Below are 7,345 nucleotides of genomic sequence, written 5' to 3'. Positions count from 1 at the left end.
CGTCAAGTGGCCAAAGTATTGGAGCAGCTTTAGCATCAGCACTTCCAATGACTATTCAGGGTTGATTTCCTTCAGGATTGACTGGTTTGACCTCCTTGCTGTCCAATGGACTCCCAAGAGTCTTCTCAAGTGCCATAGTTCAAAAGCATCAATTCTTCAGTTCTCAGTCTTCTTTATCATCCAACTTGCATATCCATACATGACTACTGAAAAAGCCATAGCTTTGACTAGGTGGACATTTCCCAGCAAAGTAATGTCTCTGCTTTTTAATATGCTGTCTAGGTTTGTCATAGCTTTTCTTCCAAGGAGCAAGTGTCTTAATTTCATGGCTGCAGTCACTGTCCACAGTGATTTTGAAGCCCAAGAAAATAAAGTCTGTCACTGTTTCCATTTTTTTCCCTATCTATTTGCCATGAAGTGATGGGACTGGATGCCACGATCTTAGTTTTTTGAATGTTGAGTTTTAAGCCAGTTCTTTCAATCTTCTCTTGCACCTTCATCTAGAGGCTCTTTAGTTCTTCTTTGATTTCTTCCATAAGGGTGGTGTCAGCTGTATATCTGAGGTCACTGATATTTCTCCCATGAATCTTGATTCCGGCCTGTGTTTTATCCCTGCCAGCATTTCGAGTGATGTACTCTACATGTAAGTTAAATAAGCTGGTGGCAATATACAGCCATGGCATACTCTTTTCCCATTTTGGAACCAGACCATGGTTCCATGTTCAGATCTAACTGTTGCTTCTTGACCTGCATACAGGTTTCACAGTAGGTGATCTGGTATTCCCAACTCTCGAAGAATTTTCCACAGTTTGGTCAGTCATGTCTGACTCTTTGCAACCCCATTGATTTTAGCCCACCTTTAGCCCCTTCTGTCCATGGGATTCTCCAGACAAGAATACTGGAATGGGTAGCCATTCCCTTCTCCAGGGAATCTTCCCAACCCAAGGATCAAACCTGGGTCTTTGGCATTGCAGTCAGATTCTTTACTGTTGAGGTACCAGGGAAGCCTGTCCTTCAATTGCTTCCTGATTCAACAAGCCTGATGCATCCATTGCATGGGATATTACTCAGCAATGAAAAGGGGTAAATTATTTTTTACAGTGTCTAAATGTTTTTACTCTTCGATAATTTTGTTGTTTAATAGCTAAACTGTGTCCAACAATTTCATGCTCTGTAGTCCCCTTTTCCTCCTGCCTTCAATTATTCCCAGCATCAGGATCTTTTCCAATGAATCAGTTATTTGTATCAGGTGGCCAAAGTATTGATGGCATCAGCGATTCGATGGACAAGAATTTGAGCAAGCTCCAGGAGTTGATGAAGGAGAGGGAAGTCTGGCATGCTGCCATCTGTGGGGTCACAGATTTCAACATGACTGACTGAACTGACTGACTGAAGTTGTGGTCCAACTCTTTTGCAACCCATCGACTAAAGCATGCCAGGTTCCTCTGTCCATGAGGTTTCCAAGGCAAGACTACTGGAGTGGGCTGCCATTTCCTTCTCCAAGGGATCTTTCCGATCCAGGGATGGAACCTGTGTCTACTGCATTGGCAGGCTGATTATTTAGCAACGAGCCACAAGGAAACCTTTCTACTCTGTTAATTTTTATTCTAAAAATGTAGGTTCAGTTTGCCAGATAGTCAGAGATTACAAATCTATACTTTGAGAATAATTTTAAATATTTGGATGTTATTGGAAACTGTGAAGTTCTTTTTTTCTTTTCTTTTATTTTAATTGGAGGCTAATTACTTTAGCTCGCAATATTTCTGTCTCTTTTTCCATCTATTTTACAATGTTACTGTACTGTTGATAAATACATATTTTGCATTTTTCTATTTATTTTTATTTCTTATTGAATTATAGTTGATTTACAATGTTGTGTTAGTTTCATATGTACAGAAAAGTGATTCAGCTATTTTACAGATATATATGCACATACATATATATTTTTAGATTCTTTTTGCTTATATTTATTACAAACTATTGAGTATCATTCCTTGTGCTATACATATTCAATATATAGCAGTGTGTATTGTTAACCCCAAACTCCTATTCTATCCCTACCCTCTTTTCCCCTTGGTAACCATAAGTTTTGCATTGTATGTCTGTGGGTTTGTTTCTGTTTTGTACAAAAGCTTTTTTTTTTTTTTTTGTATTATTATCTTTAGATGCCACATATAAACAATGTATGGTATCTGTCTTTTTCTGGCTTTCTTATTTACCCATTAATCTGTCAGTGGATATTTAGATTAATTCCATGCATTGGCCATTAGAAATAGTGCCTCTATGAACACTATGGAGTTCATAGAGAAGTGCATTTTTCTTTTCAAATTATGTTTTTCTCTGGATATGTACCCATGGTTAGGAATACAGGACTATATGGTAGCTCTATTTATAGTTCTTAAGGAACCTCCATACTGTTCTCTATAGTGGCTATATCAATTTGCATTCTATCAACAACATAGGCGGGTCCCCGTTTCTTCACGCCCTCTCCAGCATTTATTATGTATAGACTTTTTAATGATGCTCATTCTGATTGGTATAAGGTAATGCCTTATTGTAGTTTTGTTTCGCATTTCTCTGATAATTAGCAATATTAAACATGTTTTCATGTACATTTTGGCCATCATTATGTCTTTCTTTAGCAAAGAATCTATTTATATATTTTGCCCATTTTTTTGACTAGATTTTTCCCCCTATATTGAGCTATAGGAGCTGTTTGTATATTTTGGAAATTAATCCCTTTTCAGTAGCATCATTTGCAATTTTTTTCCCTATTATGTAAGTTGTCCTTTTGTTTGGTTTATTGCTTCCTTTGCTTTAGAAAGGTTTTAATTTAACTAGGCCATACTTGTTTATTTTTGTTGTTTTTATTTCCATTACTCTATGAGGTGAATTTCAAAGTATATTGCTGCAATTTATGTCAAAGAGTGTTCTGCCTGTGTTTTCATCTACAAGTTTTATAGAATCCTGTCTTACATTTATATCTTTAATTTATTTTATGTTTATTTTTTGTGGTATTAAAGAGTGTTCTTAATTTATTCTTTTACATGTAAAATTCTTAAATTTACATTTATTCTTACAAACTAACCAGTTTCCCAAGCATCAGTTACTGAAGGGACTGTCTTTATTGTTGTGGATTAGTTGACCATAGATGTGTGAGTTTACTTCTGGGCTTTCTATACTGTTCCATTCATCTATGTGTCTGTTTTTGAGCCAGTACTATACTGCTTTGATTACTGTAGCTTTGTAATCTGAAGTCAGAGAGTCTGATTACTCCAGCCCCATTTTCTTAAGATTACTGTGGCTATTTAGGGTCTTTTATTGTTTCTATAAATTAAAAAAAAATCCTTTGTTCTCTGAAAAATACCATTGTCAATTTGATAGAGATTCATTGAATACATAGATCACCTTATGTAGTACAGTAATTTTAACAATATTGATTCTTCTAATCCAATAACACCTTTCCATTCATCTGTGTCATCTTCAGTTTCTTTCATCAGTTTCTTACTGTTTTCAGGTATAGGTCATTTGCCTATTTTTTCTTAATATTTCTATTTTCTTGAAATATGGTTGACTTACAATGTTTCAGGTGCAGTGTAAAATGATTTAGTTATACATATACATATATATCATTTTTCAGGTTATTTTCTATTGTATTGTCTATAGTTCCCTGTGCTATATAGTAACCATTTTTGCTTGTTGCATATCTATTTTTTCAATTAGAAATTTACCATTCACTTCTTACTAAGTCAAACAAGTGGAATGACAATCTCATAAGTTTTTTAGTTAGGCAAAATTTTGTAAGTTTTCTAAAAAATCTTGAGAAAGAACATAAAAAAAATGAGAAATGGAAAAATTGGAGCATGTAAACTAAATGACATAGGAGCACTGAATGTGAAACAGAGAAGGTGAAACAAACTGGATAAAAGTGAAAGATCATCTTACAGTCCAGTTGTTTCTAGACATGCCTGCTCATTAGAAACATACATGGAGCTTTGGAGAAAAAAAAACAATACCTGGGTATTTGTATTTGTCAAAAAAATTCAAGGTAATTTTAATATGCATCTGGATGTTAAAAAGTGATTAAAGGCTTTTCTATTAAATGTTAATTTTGGTGATGTAGGATTCTATTATTTTTCCTGTTGACCAATCAAGCTACAATGTTATTAGGTGAGTAGTAATTATATAATCACAATAGTAAGAGATATTTATCAGTTTCCAAGATTGAACTATTGATAAACGTAGCAACCTGGATGAACCACCAGATGATTATGCTGAGTAAAAAAGGCAAACCAAGCAGGTTAAGAATTCTATAATTCTCTACTAGAAGTCTTGAAATTCAAAATTACATAAATGGAGAAGAGATAGCTGCTTTTAGTGGTTAAAAATGGGGATAGGCAGGTCAGGAGATTCAGTTCAGTTCAGTTGCTCAGTAGTGTCCAACTCTTTGTGAGGCAGAAGATAGGGGTTGGTTATTAAAGGAAGGTATGAGGGATACTGTGGTAATGGAAATGTTCTGTATCTTGACTGTGTCAATGTGAATATCCTTGTTCTGTTACTGTTGTATAACTGTGTAAAATGGTGCAATTAGGAGAAACTGGGTAAAACATATGAAAGAAATCTAAAGATTCTTATAATTGCTTGTAAATATACAATTATTTCCACAAATTAAAAAATTCTTTGTATTTATATATACTAATAATGAAAAAATTGAAAATAAAATGAAAAAAATTATATTATTTACAATAGCACCCCAAAATATGAAAAACTTTAGGATAAATTTAATAAAACATAGGCAAGGCCAACACACTGACAATTCAAACTCTTTCTGACCCAAACAAAGGTAGATCTTTGTCAGCCTGTCAGTTTTCTGGATGTCACAGGAAGAAAGCAGAACTAATATGTCTGAAATCAGGATGATTTTTCAAAGGATCTATCTTTATGTAGTTTGCTTCTTTTAATTTACTCTCTTTCTCTTTATTTCTAGGCTCCTTTGCAACTGGCATTGCATTTTTCTCTCGCTAGCATCCCACTTTAAGGATATTAGAGCACATTCTAAAACATAAAGCCCTGCCTTTATTTGGAAATACCATCCCTGCTGGCTTTAATCTTCTAAAATCATCACATTTCTGAGCATGAATTTCTATCTTTCCATTCAGCATAAAGTTTATATATCCTCTTCTGAGTCATAAATGATAGAAAAACAAAAACAAAATATCTTCTCTATCCTCTGGTTGTTTACACTATTAGGGATGTATTAATTCAAGAAGATAAAAAAAATCACAATATGACTGATGCATATCTATCCCAGGAAGCTTATGTGGAATATAAGCAGGAAAGAAAAATTAAATCTTACAAGTAGTGCCTATTGCCCACTGGAAGCTGTCTCTGGCTTTGTGCATCCCATTTATTCAAGGAATCTCAGAGTACCTTGATATGTTCAGTGATATTATTTCACTTACCATTACTACAAAAAGCTAGTGGAGGTGATGGAAAAACAGCTAAGGTATTTAGGATGACCCAGAGGGATGGGATGGGGAGGGAGGTGGGAGAGGGGTTCAAGATGGGGAACACATGTAAATCCATGGCTGATTAATGTCAATGTATGGCAAAAGTCACTACAATATTGTAAAGTAATTAGCCTCCAACTAATAAAAATACCAGCCCAGGTTGGATGCATGAGACAAGTGCTCAGGCCTAGTGCACTGGGAAGACCCAGAGGGATCGGGTAGAGAGGGAGGTGGGAGGGGGGATCGGGATGGGGAATACATGTAAATCCATGGCTGATTCATGTCAATGTATGACAAAAAACACTACAATATTGTAAAGGAATTAGCCTCCAACTAATAAAAATAAATGAAATAAAAAAAAAAAAGAAAGAAAATCCTGAAAGATGATGCTGTTAAATGCTGCACTCAATGTACCAGCAAATTTTGCAAACTCAGCTGCAGCCACAAAACCAGAAAATATCAGTTTCCATTCCAACCCCAAAGAAGGGCAGTGCCAAAGACTGTTCAAACTACCAGACAATTGCGCTTATTTTGCAAGCAAGTAAGGTTATGCACAGAATCATTGAAACTACAATTCAGCAATATGTGAACTGAGAACTTCCAAATGTACAAGGTGGGTTTCAAAGAGGAAAACTGAGTACAGGAACAAGAAATCAAATTGCCAACATTCGTTGGATCATAGAAGAGGTAAGGAAATTCCAGGAAAAAATCTACTTCTGCTTCATTGACTATGCCAAAGCCTTTGACTGTGTGGATCACAGCAAACAATGGAAAATTCTTGAAGAGGTAGGAATTATCAGAACATCTTACCTGTCTCCTGAGAAACCTGCATGTGGGTCAAGAAGAAACAGTTAGAACCTTACATGAAACAACGATTGGTTCAAAATTGGAAAAAAGTATGAAAATGATGATATTGCCATCCTGTTTATTTAACTTATATACAGAGTGTGTGCTGTGTGCTGTGTGCTTAGTCGCTCAGTCATGTCTGACTCTTGCGACCCCATAGACTGTAACCTGCCAGGCTCCTGTGTCCATGGGATTTTCCAGGCAAGAATACTGGAGTGGGTTGCCATTTCCTTCTCCAGGGGATCTTCCTGACCCAGGAGTTGAACCCAGGTCTCTTGCTTTGCAGGCAGATGCTTTGCTTACTGAGCTACAACATCATGCAAAATGTTGAGCTGGATAAATCATAAGCTGGAATCAAGGTTTCAGGGAGAAATATCAACAACCTCTGATATGCAGATAATAGCACTCTAATGGCAGAAAGCAAAGATGAACTAAAGAGCCTCTTGATGAAAGTGAAGGAGGAGAGTGAAAGAGCCAACTTAAAACTAAATATTAAAAACAACAACAACAACAACAACAAAAAACTAAGATCATGGCATTGGCCACATTTGTCATTGTTCAGTCGCTGGGTCATGTCCGATGCTTTGCAACCCCATGGACTGCAGCATGCCAGGCTTCCCTGTCCTTCACCATCTCCCAGAGCTTGCTCAAACTCATGTCCATTGTCAGTCAGTGATGCCATCCAACCATCTCATCCTCTGTCATCCCCTTCTCCTCCTGCCTTCAATCTTTTCCAGCATCAGGGTCTTTTCCAATGAGTCAGCTCTTCCTGATCAGGTGGCCAAAGTATTGGAGTTTCAGCTTCAGCATCAGTCCTTCCAATGAATATTCAGGATTGATTTCCTTTAGGATGGACAGGATTGATCTTCTTGCAGTCCAAGGGACTCTCAAGAGCCCTCCCTGTGCAGTGTAGAGTCAATACAGAGGAAGCACATCTGCCCAGGCCCATGAGACTGTTCTTCATCTCCATTATTGCTTTTTGTATGCTT

The sequence above is a fragment of the Odocoileus virginianus genome, unplaced genomic scaffold (genome assembly GCF_023699985.2).
Source record: "Odocoileus virginianus isolate 20LAN1187 ecotype Illinois unplaced genomic scaffold, Ovbor_1.2 Unplaced_Contig_33, whole genome shotgun sequence".
Taxonomy (NCBI): domain Eukaryota; kingdom Metazoa; phylum Chordata; class Mammalia; order Artiodactyla; family Cervidae; genus Odocoileus; species Odocoileus virginianus.
This window is presented reverse-complemented; position numbering follows the sequence as displayed.